The sequence below is a fragment of the Mytilus californianus genome, unplaced genomic scaffold (assembly GCF_021869535.1).
Source record: "Mytilus californianus isolate M0D057914Y unplaced genomic scaffold, xbMytCali1.0.p SCAF_10, whole genome shotgun sequence".
Taxonomy (NCBI): domain Eukaryota; kingdom Metazoa; phylum Mollusca; class Bivalvia; order Mytilida; family Mytilidae; genus Mytilus; species Mytilus californianus.
The window spans coordinates 44,432,053-44,445,871 of NW_026262582.1; positions in this window are offsets into that span (position 1 = coordinate 44,432,053).

Genomic DNA, 13,819 nt, shown 5'->3' on the forward strand with positions numbered 1-13,819 from the left:
TACATATGCACTTTCAGGGTTCTACAATCTGTCGATACCTGTAATTTTGCATTGCACAAGGTCGTGTTTTTCAGTAACTGTTGATGACGTCTTTACACTAAATCTATTTGGTGTTGGATGTGTACTGATTTATATTTCAGTCTTCGATACATGATTTTTTATTAGTTGTTTTTTTACTTTAAACTAGCTGTCAGTACTTGGCAGTACTCTCTGATCTGTACTTAGTGTTTATTTTTGTTGCGGGGATGTATAAGTTCCCTGCCACGTCCGATCTGTGTTTTCGTTACATGTTTTTCTGCTTTGTATCGATCAGATGAGGTAAGCTCTTTTCCACTGATTTTTACAGTTTGATCGTATGTTGTGCTATTACACCACAATCCCATGCTAGGGGAGGGTAGGTCTCCCGCAAACATGTTTAACCCCGCTACCTTCTCTTTGTTCCTGTCCCAAGTCAGGAGCTTGTAATTCAGTGGTTGTCGTATGTTGCTGTATATCATATTTGTTTTTCGTTCATTGTTTTGTACATACATGAGGTCTTTTGCCTTCTCGTTTGAATTGTTTTACATTTGTACATTTCGGGGCCTTTTACAGCTGACTATGCGGCATGGGTTTTGCTCATGATTGAAGGTCGTACATTAACCTATAGTTGTTAACTTCTATGTCATTTTGTCTCTGGTGGAGTGCTGTCTCATTGGCAATTATAGCAAATCTTATTATTTTCATATCACTTGAAAATGAGTAATAATTATATAAAATTGTGTCAAACAACTGTCAATGTCTTAATTCAGAGGAGAAGCAGAGACATTTTTTCCACTGTCAGACATTTACTGCAGTAATTAAATCTTCTCGGCATTAGGAAATGAAAGGAGCAAATAATAGCATGCAGGTAATGTGAAATTTTACATTTAAATTATACTGTCGATAAAGTTACAGTGCATTTTATGATATAATTTTCACAGGTGCACTTTTGGTAATGTTGATAAAGTCGTCAATGTCAATCATAAACATTCTTTTGCAGTCATTCTCATTTGTTCTGTTTACATGAATCACGTAAGTAATATGGATGACGAAGTTACTGGTACAAATGAATAAACAGAAGACAAAGCTTTTTGAAGCAAATAAAGGAAACCCACCCTTTTCGTATCTTTTACCGACAAGTACAGTTAAACTACAACTATTCTAGCGCTTCAATATGTTGATGTGTATGTCCGGATTCCGTAAGTGGTCGTGGCTACTTTACTTTGTCTTTTTTGGCGTTTAGTCATATCTCTTTTTCATTTATCAAAGACCTACATGTATATAGACTACGGGGTTTATGTTCAATATTCACCTTCTATGAATGGTGAATGTGAAATCTGTACTCAAACGTTTTACAGTTTTTGCTTGCAACACTTTTGATCACTATGCGATTCAACAAGGTCATTGCAGAATCGTGTGATATGTAAACAATAATAGAATATCATGTCACTTTACTCAAACTAAAGGTTGGTGCGGTTGCTGGTTTACTTTTGATCGAAAGGGGTATCATCTTGTTTAGTAGCTAATGCTTCGGTAAATAAATGTAAGAGGATTTGGTATGATTGCTAATGAGACAACTCTTCACAAAAGGCCAAATGACGTAGACTATACGCTATTGTACGGCCTTCAACAATGAGCAAAATCCCTGCAGCGTAGCAAGCTATAAATACCTCGTTATGACAAATGTAAAACCATTCAAACAAGAAAACTAACTTTGTACAAAAAAATAAAAGGAAAAACAAATGTAGTATACAGCAACAAACGACAACCACTGAATCACAGGCTCCCGAATCAGCTGAACGATTTGATAATACACAAGTGTGCTACAATAACGGTGATTATAACTCCTTCGGGCAATGTCAATTTTAAACAAACATCAACGTTGTATTTAGGCTCCTTTTTAGTATTTTGCTCTTAAACGTTTTAATTTTTTCGCTTTATAACATTTAATCAACAGAGTGCTTGATGAAGGTTATTCTGTAAACATGTGCTTTTTACGATATATCAACCACCATGTCCCTAAACAAATATGTATACTAGTTCAGTGATAATGGACGTCATACTTAACTCCAAATTATACACAGGAAACTAAAATTAAAATGATACAAGACTAACAAAGGCCAAAGGCTCCTGACTTGGGACAGGCGCAAAAATGCGGCGGGGTTAAACATGTTTTTTGAGATCTCAACCCTCCCTATATACCTCTGTACTTATGTTAAAAAACAAGATAAAAGGACAATACATGAGTTAAGTCAACTTAGAACATCTTTTTCCTACACACAATATATAATTTATACATAGTGCACACACATATTCTTCCATAGTCTTAAATCAAGACAACAGAAGTTATTTCGTATGTTAATACAGTCGAGTGTTTGGTATTGTCAGTTTGTTTTGACCTCCCCTGTTTGAATTTAACCAGTCACAATATAGAAATCATGGTTACGGTTAACCACAACCATATAGATGAAACTTAGAAAACTCCACATACTACCAAGACACAAGATTTACAACCTGGTTTATCAAATGACACTATAGCTTTCCACACCAAGTATTAGGTATTTGACAAAGACTCATTTCCTTCATATCTAAAAAATGATCACTCTAGATATTAATATCACGAACTGTTCCGTTTTATTGTGCGCAACAGTAATTTAAATCATGACGTGAGTTCAAAAAAATTTGTGTTTACGAAATATACGAATTGTATGTATCAGTGTTCACAGTTTTTTATCAAATTATTTTATTATGCAAAAGTGGTGTTTGAAATTGATCAAAAGGGACCTTTATTATCAGAACACAAAGTATTGGAGCCTGACTGATGCAGCATCAATCTATGTTTTCAGTAATAATTGAAACCTAATATTGGTAAAAATTAAACTTGGAGAGCAATTTCTTCCAAAAAAAACCCACTAAGTAGGAATACAAATTAGCCAGGCAACTTCTCTTGCAATGTCATAACATTTAGTGTTTCTCAGCTTATCAATAAGTTCTGATTTAAACCTTTTCCGTTGATGTCGGCAACTCTTTTTCTTCAAATCTGTTACTTTCTTAGTGAATGATCTAGTGTGTTTATGTTCATACAGTTTGTATTATACATCATATTTATAAATTTGTTCTAGTACCTCTGATTTGGCCGATTATAAGATATTCACATTTATCTGAATTTTGAACTGTGTTCACTCCACTTTTTAAAGATGTTAAAGTTACTTGTTTTATCGTCATTCCTTAGAATCATTTGGTGTAAACAGATTTAAAAAAAATTACCTTTCCTCCCACACTTTATATATGTATCATGTATATCAAATTATTCGCCCATTTTTTAAATCATTGACTTATGCGATGGAAATTTAGTTTTCATGGCCCGCCGGTAAATGTATTTGTCCTTTCTAAAAATTGTTTAGTTTTTGTATGTTTTCTTTATATTTATGTTATGACATGTATGGTAAATGTTTTATGTTTTAGACCAAAAGAATGTATATATTATTACATTCTTTTAAAGAAGCAAAAACTAATTCTGATGTTACTATCCTGACAATAAGGCAATGGACAATTTCAGACTGCAGTGGCGGATCCAGGGGGGTGGGGGGTTCACAATGTAGAAACAGGGTCTGCATCCGGAACCAGTTGACGAAATTGATGTAGCTGTAAACGAGACGAAGTGTCTGATATAGGATTAAGTATCCTTAGGTACATGTTCACTACATCTAGCAAAATTGTCTTGCGCTGCACACATTACAAGTCTTCTCATAGATATCATTATAGAAAGTTCTTCCGATAAAATGTTGACAGTAGCAAGATTTTGCAATGGAATAAAATGCGTTTTCCTGTCCACTTTTCTACCCATAATACTGCTGATATTGCTATAGGATAAAGTTCTAAGAACGCTATAGATAACTTTATATCATCTGCTCATTTTTGGTAAATCATCTGGTCATTTGTCGCAAAGTTATTTACCTTGATAAAGGCCACCATTACATATTGCAGATAATGCGTCTGTTAATAAATGCTTATCAGCGGTAGAATTGAGCCGAAAGCCTTAACACATACTGATTCCATTCTAATTACGGCGTAATTGCAAGCACATTTGAAGATCATGTTTACATTCGCTGTTCAAGTGTACATATCATAACTTAATTTAACAGAGCCATATTATATACAGATAGGTCACAAAGGCACGAACAGTTCAAATTACTTGCATTGCAAAGTAATTATAAGATTTTTCTGGAACACGATGTTTTTTTATTTAGGATAACACTGATCATTTCTCTGATGCGTTTACTTAATCGATCGGGAGTTTTGCTTTATACTATAATGTCCAGATAATGCCTAGACTGTTCTTTTGTTTAACAGAATATTTAATCTACTAGTATTGAAAAAAATTTAACTTAATAAAGCTATAGTTCTTTCGGCACAGTCTGATGGTGTGTCGACAGTTACCAACATTAAGTAAATGAAAAATAACGAAATACCATGGTAATTTTTCGCGATCCAACACATACTACCCAATCACGTATCATACAATCAAGAGTTTTAGCTACATCCGAAAGGTAAAGTTTAGTCAATAACAATCCACATAACGAAAATGCCAACATTGCACCAAGTTCGAATTGCAGACTTTCTGATGACGCGCTGAAAACAAGGTCAAAATGCAGATATTGGGTGATGTAGAAAAGCACGATATAAAACTAGGTATGAGTTGGTAAGCGTTGTATTTACTCCAATTATACATATAACTATAAAACCTTAAATTTATTGTTGGCGTTTTAGGTGATATTATAACGTAACAGTCGATTTTAATGTATTTAAAGTTAAATATTCTCTACATACAATTACAATACAACTGTGGGGCTAGTATATAACCGTAAAAGGACACAGTGTTATTGTAATCCAGTTGTTCCTCTTATTCCAATGGTAACCAAATTTCCAATAATAATGCATTAGAATTACTTTTTAAAAACGTACCTTTTCGGGTTTTTTTTTTTTTTTTTTTTTTTTGGTTAATTTGTTCACGTGTCGAATAAGCTTGACACGCTATGATTAATCGATCGATCAATCAATCAATAAATCAATTAGAAAGTAACCACCTTGTGTTTTGATATCAAGTATGTGTTGTTTTAGCAGCAATGATCTCCCAGCTAATCGTCGTTTTTCACATGATAATGTTTGTTTTATTTGGCGTACAAAATTGTAAGCTTGGTCTCTTTGATGAATTTTTATTCAACTTATAATTGAAACACCTCGGTATATTCTCCATCTTTGAATGTGAACTTTAAAACATTTCTCTGGCACCTTTGCATCAATACATACCAGTTGCCACACTTGCTAACATGCCACTAGTTTTCCCACCTAGCAGCCCCTTATGACTGTCCGTTTTTTTTTTTATTGTTCATGACAAGTATAAATCCAATGATATGCTGCATACTGCCTATTGTTATTTTAAACTCAACTATAACAGGACAAAGGTAAGCAAGGTTGGTGTCATAAGACTTTTGTTTAATTGTTTGAAAGAAAAGTCATTTGAAATTAAGAAATGTTTCTATTTCATGCATAGCTCTGATTCCCTTTCCTGGTTTGACACTACTTTTATTCAACTTTTATTATACTAGCTCTTCAACCTTCATTTTAGATTTTGATTTTCAAACATTTTGACCTCGTATATCACTGAGGAGACATTGAAATTGAAAATGTGCTTCTACTGCAGTCCAATTGGCATCGCTAAAAGTGATTTATAGTTTACATGATAAAATAGTGCACAATCGATACCTTCAACTATAATGAAACATACCGTTCCTTTACCACAAGTCAAATAATAATTAAACTTTGTCTCCATTCCGTTTTTTGTAAACTGTTGTATCTTCCACTGAAAAATGCCAAATAATTTCCACAGTCCCTGTAGCTGATCATCTTTATTTTGTCTAGTAACTCATCTTATATGGCAAATGTGATATTTGAGCAGTCAAATTGCATTGAAGGCGAACATATTCGAGATTTACAGTCAGTAACCGTATAATGCCTTGCTTGTGACGTTAATAAGGTGTTTCCGTACAATTTTATTTACAATGATACGTTTTAACGGAATTTTACGTCATTCTTTTCAGGTTCAAAATTGTTGGTTTTTACCAAAAATAGTTTATTTGGTACAGTTGTAAGAGTTGAAGTATAACGAAAACAACAACAATATGTTGTCTCGAAGTATAAATTTTATTGGTAGTCTGCTCGAAAGTGGTTAAAAATGCTTGCAAAAGCCTCACTTTCTTTCTTTTTTGAAGAAAATATATTTTATATTTTAAGATGATGTACAGATATTCTTAAACTAGGGTGTGTTTAACGATCTTGATTATTCATGAAGATCTTTCACAGTCGGTATATTCTTGAAAAAGGTAAAACAAAATGTAATATATGTCATAAAAGACTTTCACACGAATACAAATTTAATTGGAAGACTGCATAAAAGATATAGTATTAACGTATGATATCCATTTCAGTGAAATTGACATGTGTTTTGTAACTTTTATAGAAAATAAAATGTTGTTTAACACTTTTTTACTTTGCAAATTAGACTTATATCGGGTGAGTAATTATATGAGCAACACAACGGGTGCCATATGCGGAGCAGGGTCTTCCTACCCCTGATATCACGCTGGTTGTTGGTGAGGGTTTATGCTGCTCAATCTTTATTTTTTTTTTATGTTGTGTGTTGTATGCTTTGTTTGTCTTTTCATCGTTTTTCGTTTTTGCAAGGCATTGTAAATTTGTTTTCGACTTATGAGTTTGAATGTGCCTTTGGTATCGTTCGCCTATCTTTCGGTGTATTGTTCATGTCATACCAATGACATGTACACTAATAATGTTCAACGTTTTCTTCATATCAATATCAATAACAAAAATTATGAAATAAGTATTGATCATGATATTATTATAGAATCGTAAACGGTACCAATTTTACGGCACCAGATGCGCATTTCGACAATCAGTGTGTCTTCAGTAAAGCTGGTGTCCAACATATGATAATCCCAAACTTATTTTACAAATTAACGAATAAAAAAGATAAAGAGCTTATAATTATAAACCAAAAAAAGACAAAGTGTAAAGCCAAAGCCGGACGAGGAATGAGAAACTTGTAGACATATTATTTAATATAAAATTATTTTTATAATACTATATCCATATGTATATATATATATATATATATGCCAGTACCGAAGTACTGGCAACTTGGCTGGTGATACTCTCGAGGACTAATGTATAAGTGTCATAACGATGGAGGATTGGATATCGCTTGATGTCAAGTCGAGTTATTGAATTTCAATATAATAATAAACAAACCTTTGGCGAATTTGATATATAAAATAAGAATTATATATTTGTCGATATTTTAATTCTTCTTTTCTTTATAGATTTACACAAAATAAGAGCATTTCCGAATAGTTAAAACCATCGCATATCGACCAGGTTTTTTTCTTATTTTGTCATGGTCTTTACTTCGATTTATGAATTTTTCATTGTCCCTTTAATATATTCTGCTTATGTTTCAATGTAAAGTTTTCAAAATAAAAATCTAAATGGGTATCATTAAATTATTATTCTACATTTTAAATCGCTTAATTGACAAAGCCAAATGAGAGTTTTTTAATGAAATATTAATTAGAAAATCTATTAAAATGCTAACACATGACAATTCTATACAATTAACGTATTCAGTATTTGCCTGAAATTGTATTGGGTATTGATATCTATAATGGAAAAGACATGAAACTCAAGCGTTACTTTATATAGTGATATATATATTCAATAACTGTTTGGTAATTCAATATATCTATCCTTCATTTTATTGCTTCTGAAATAAAGTTTTTTTAATGATTTGTTGCATTGGTTACCAATACTGATTATTCAGAAAAAAGATTTCAAGGAGGAAATCTAAGCTATAAGTCAAAGGAAAATAGTACACATTTTCAAAAGAGAAGAAGATAAGTAGACAAACAATAGGCGATAAGACATTCAATAAAAGTATTGATAAAACGTCATAAGTCCAACAAAACCCGATTTCAGATGTCCTGGAAGGGTATTTAGTTCCTTCTATAAATAAACGCAACAGTAGTATACTGCTGTTCGAAATGCATAAATCGATTGAGAAAAAAACAAATCCGGGTTACAAACTAAAACTGAGGGAAACACATTAAATAAAAGAGGAGAACTACGACACAACAGAAACACTACTTTAAAATGTAACACACACAGAAACGAACTATAATATAACAATGGCCATTTTCCTGACTTGGTACAGGGCATTTTAAGAAAAAAATGGTGGGTTGAACCTAGTTTTAAAGCTAGCTAAACCTCTCACTTGTACGACAGTCGCATCAAATTCCATTATATTGACAACGATGTGTGAACAAAACAAACAAAACAATAGGTAAAAATGTCACAAATAGGGGTAAATAGTCTAATTCGGTAGGTCTCATTCGTGAAAAGGAAACGGGATTGTAGTTACGACATAAGGAAAATATCCGATTTCATCTGTGAAACGGATATTCCATAACGGTCAACCAACTCGTGATGGCGTCCGTAAAATTTACAAAGTGATGATTTCAACCTCACCATTTGGAACTCTTGGTTTAAAAATGAAAATCCACAATTGGGAAGCTGAAATTAACTCTTTTGTCGTAAAGTTTTGTTTTCATCCGACCCTCATAGTCAATTTCTAGATATAAGTCATAATCAAATTGCAAAATCAAAAGCTCAAACACATCAAGCGAATGGATAACAACTGTCATATTCCTGACTTGGTACAGGCATTTTCTTATGTAGAAAATGGTGGATTGAACCTGGTTTTGTGGATAGCCAAACGACCCGCTTTTATGGCAATGTTAAATATAACATTAAAATGACAACATTACATGACAGGACTACAATACAAATAAATGGGAGAACATATAGGACAGAGAAACATACGAATAATAGCTAACAAAAGGTACCAGGTTTAAAATTTAATACGCAAGACGCGCGTTTCGTCCACACAAGACTAACCAGTGACGCTCAGATCAAAAAAGTTCGAAAGCCAAAACAAGTACAAATTTGAAGAGCATTGATGATCAAAAGTTCCAAAAAGTTGTGCAAAATACGGCTAAGGTTATATATCTGGGTTATATAACAGTGGTTTTTGTACTGTTAATCCTGGCAGCTAACAAATCGGAGATAAGAAACATTCTGTGATCATGTCGAAAACAAGGAGATTGGGCCAGGCTTGTGGCGAAAACAGGTTAAATTCGTCTGTGCTCTTTAGTGACAACAAATTTATTGCATTATTAGTCTACCGAATCATGTTGGTAAGTGTATGAACTTCTGTTTAGAAACCTTAATCTGGTGGTTTATAAGCGCCAAACGATAATCAAGAATTAAACGTAAAATTGCAATAGCAAATTCACAAAGAGTGTGTAAACAACAAATGGAAAATATATTTGGTCGCCTGTTGCAGAAATATTCCATACCGAAAAACCAAGACTTGATTGCAGCGATTATACATTTGAAGAGAAAAGTAAGATATCAAATAATGTCTCAACTAGCTTTAGATGATATATGGTAATATACTTTTAGTAAAGTGTTGCTGGCTGGAATGTTGATGTATAGAATTAGAATGATTCAAAATTGCATGCATTTTCTTTTGTGGTAAAATTTGTTTCTCAGTTGAGCATCGCTGTCGTTTTCTTGGTGTGAATCAAGGTAAGAAAAGTCGTATAATTTAAATGCGGTGTGATGGATACCGTTGGTATATTAACCAAACATTAAATTCTGCAGTTGTAGACCATTAAATGTAGAAATATGACAGCATATCATTACATATATTCATGTTTTCATTTCGAATATGAATAACATTCTATAGTACTTTTATTTTCATGGCTACAAATTTTAATGAGTCCCTTCCAAGCCATGGTTTCCAGTAAATAGCAAGTTTACCATTGGTAGGTGTTGAGTAGTAGATAGCATTAACGTTATCCCAGCTACACCGGTTGTACCACCAAGCGCCGCCATGTTTGTCACTACAGACATAGAAAGTATTAAACCCGTCATTGTCCCTGTCTCTTGTTGAAAATTATTGTCCGTTAATATTTCCACCGCTTTCATCGCCAGTTCCATCAGCTAAAATGTAAGTTAGACCGATTGTACAACATAAAAATTTGTTACTTAGTTATTTATATACAAAGATATTTCGATTCCAACCTACTGGAAATATCTTCCAAATCAGCATTTTAAGTTCAGTTCGATCGAATTTAATTTACAATACGTTTACTGCGATTTACAGATAGTCAAATTCATTCTCAAACAATATGAATTATTGGATATTTGACAATAAGTTTTTTTTAACCGGTGTAAATTTGCTGGTTAATAATTATCCTTGTGTGTTGCATAAATGTCCGTCAGATCACAATATGAACAGATAAGATACAGAACTTTACAGGCAGCTGCTTTTAAAAAGTATTTTGATAAGAACAATTTGCCCGAAATAACCCTGTTAAAGAGTGATACATTTTAAACTTTTATTTATATATAAAGGTTTGAACGCATTTAAGCTGAAATATAGCTTTTAACAGTGTCAGGTATTTAATCACCAAAGCCGATAACACTTCTTTTTCGTTGTGCATTTTGACTGCAGAACATTTACAGATTTTTTTTATTTTTCGTTATATAAAAAAAGACAAACGATTAATGATAATAATGATTCAACTGAATTCAAATTGAACATATATATTCGTATGTGATTTTATAACTATACAACTACTTAATGAATCATATCAGCACTTTGCAAAGGTCATTATAATTATTTTAAACGTCAAGCAGGCATTCGAACTAATACTGAAGGGACACATTATCTAGTCTCTTGAGGGCTAGCCTTTTTCTAACTCCTAACTGCCGCTTGGTTGGTTGTCCGATACGACGTGTTTGTGATTTAATAATGAGGGTCAAGATCTTAGACATTAATATTACACAATAGCCATTTAATCTCTTACGTAGTGCGTCCTATCCAACTTTGTATGATGTACATTAAGCAATTTCTCACAATTATTACAATGTAATAGTATTTTTTTATTATTATCTAAACTGTTATCATTTTAACGTATTTTAGTATTACTACATAAAGGTCTTGTCTCTTAGTTGTGGAGTAAATGACTTTTATTTCATGATTTCAAGTTTGCTCCTGTTCCAAGGGTAAGATAATGTACATTTACCACTGGTTTATAATATTTGCAGACAAAGAGGTAAGCAAATAACATACACAAATCCGTTATTGTTTTATACAATAAAGTTTCTTTATCATAGTAATCTCGAAACTATTACCGAACCAGGCACTGGTGAATCTTCTGGAGCAACTTGGTCATCCCCTAGGTTTTATTTTATTGAACTCGTGTTGATCTTTAGTTTTCCTATGTAGTATTTTGTGGATTCTTTATTATTTTGATTATTTTTATTATTATTATTATTATTATTATTATTATTATTATTATTATTATTATTATTATTAACCGAAACAAAATACAACAGCAATCTATTTTTTTCATGCCTAATACTTTTTGAAAAGATAATTTTGTCATGGCAAATGCGAAACTGACAACAAGCATCATACACAGTGGTAGTCTTTATGCACTGTTTTCAATAACAAAAATCACGTGATTGTATTTATTGTGTTTTCCTATTATTGCTTTATTCCCTGACTGATAAATTTCGCATACGATAACAAGTTCTTGATTGGCATTCTCAGAAACATTGAACTGACGTCATGATTTTTATTTTTCCTAATGGATTTTTGATTTCTTATATAGATCTTGTTATCGTGCCGATATATATCTTGGTTAGTATAATAGCACATGAACTAGCTTTTTAGTTTTGATAATCGAAAGGTATTTATATTTCATACGTATAATGCAGGGTTTTGTTAAAATAGCTCTCCAACTTATAAATCCTTGATTTTCACATATTCGGCCTAGAGCGTTCTTAGTGAAAGTTAATCCAGAAAATCGCTTCGGACGCATACAATTTATCAAGATTTTTTTTTTCATTTTTACTTGATCAATTTTCCTTTGGGTAAATTACATTGTTCGAATGAAAGTCATTCCACTATTACCGACAGTGATAAAGTAAATGCCTTTTTATAGCAAACCCTGTTACCAATTTAAACATATATAGTGTCTGGTTGTTGTCTGACATTGACGTGTTACTTATGCACAACCTAATTTGAGTTTGATTTGGACAAAGTCCATCTATGAACCCTTTCTGAAGTACACAACACATTTCACACAGGGAATTAATGTTAAATCGTTAAAAGTTTAAATTACTAGAGAGTAGCTATATAATTGATGCCGGATTGCATGCCTAAAAGTGATATACAAACACGTCAAACATTAAAACACCTAAAGTGAATTAAATTTTGTTTGTAATTCATGTTTGATTTACTCAAAAATATAATTAAACAATACCCAACTTATTTAAAACAAAATCCTATTTTGTAATTTTAGATTGAGTGTACTGTTGGTTAATGTTTAAATTATCAAGTACTGTAAATTCAGAAATTATTGCGAGGTTTTTTATCAATGCGAATAATGCGACTGGGTAAGACAATAATAAGAACTCGCATTTTGATATCTGACGCATATATCCGTATGCAGATTTTCCTGAAATCGCAATAATTGATCTCGCATTTTTATCCTTTATTCAAAAATCGCAATAATAAATGAACGCATTGATTTCTTAATTTACAGTAGAAGGTTATTATGGTTATGCAAATTGTATTTTTATACGCAACAGCAGAAATATAACATGCTGCAACTTGTGATAATTGGCGTCCATTGATCCTGCTGTTAAATATTAATGAATGCATGCGACTTTATAGTTTATTGGGAATAAATGTCTCCAGACATACGGGTTACTTTTGAAGAAAACTTCTATAAAATATACCCATTGACATACATTGCTGATTGACTGTCTAGGTCTGGTCATAGAAACTGATCGGTGAACAGGATTTAAAGGAGCGTAAAACCCTAAACCGACTAATGTTTGCTATTAATTTTCGAATAATGTCATTAATCCCACCTACAAAAAAATGCTTGGGAGTGTAACGTGCGCTGAAACCTTGTACTGTCTAAATGATAGACTTTAAAATATATGTCAGCAACCAGACTTGATATGATATCTATAAGGCAAAACTAACTCGTCAGTTTTTGGCATTTTGCGTGTGTGATCGTTTCAAGGCAAAACATTTTTTATATACATTTCTTCAGATTGGTAAAAAACAGCATTACTATTAAAAGAACTTATCAAAGAAACCATGCTTATAACTTTGTAAACAAACCGCGAGTTTCGTCTATAAAAACCTTATCAGTGACGCTCAAATAAAAAAATAAATGCTATATTAAATACAAAGATGAAGAGTATTGAGGACCAAAAAGTGCGAAAGGTTTTGCCAAATACAGCTAAGGTAATATATTCTTCCTGGGTAGAAAACCGTTAGTATTTATAACAATTCAAGGTTTCTGAACAGTTTAGTTATATATATGACCAAATCAATGATAACTCATGTCATAATGAGCTGGTGAATTTTTCAAAGCAAAGAAGCAAATTTGACCATATTTTACTCTATAGATATACTGCCAAACAGTCACTTGTAACCAATTTTGGTTTGAAATACTAGTAGCCATTTTGATCTGAAAAGATCTTCAAAAACTGACCAATAAATTATTTAGTCTATTACAGGCTTCCGTTCAATTTTCAGACTTACTCACTGCGGTAATTTCAATACTGATTAGAC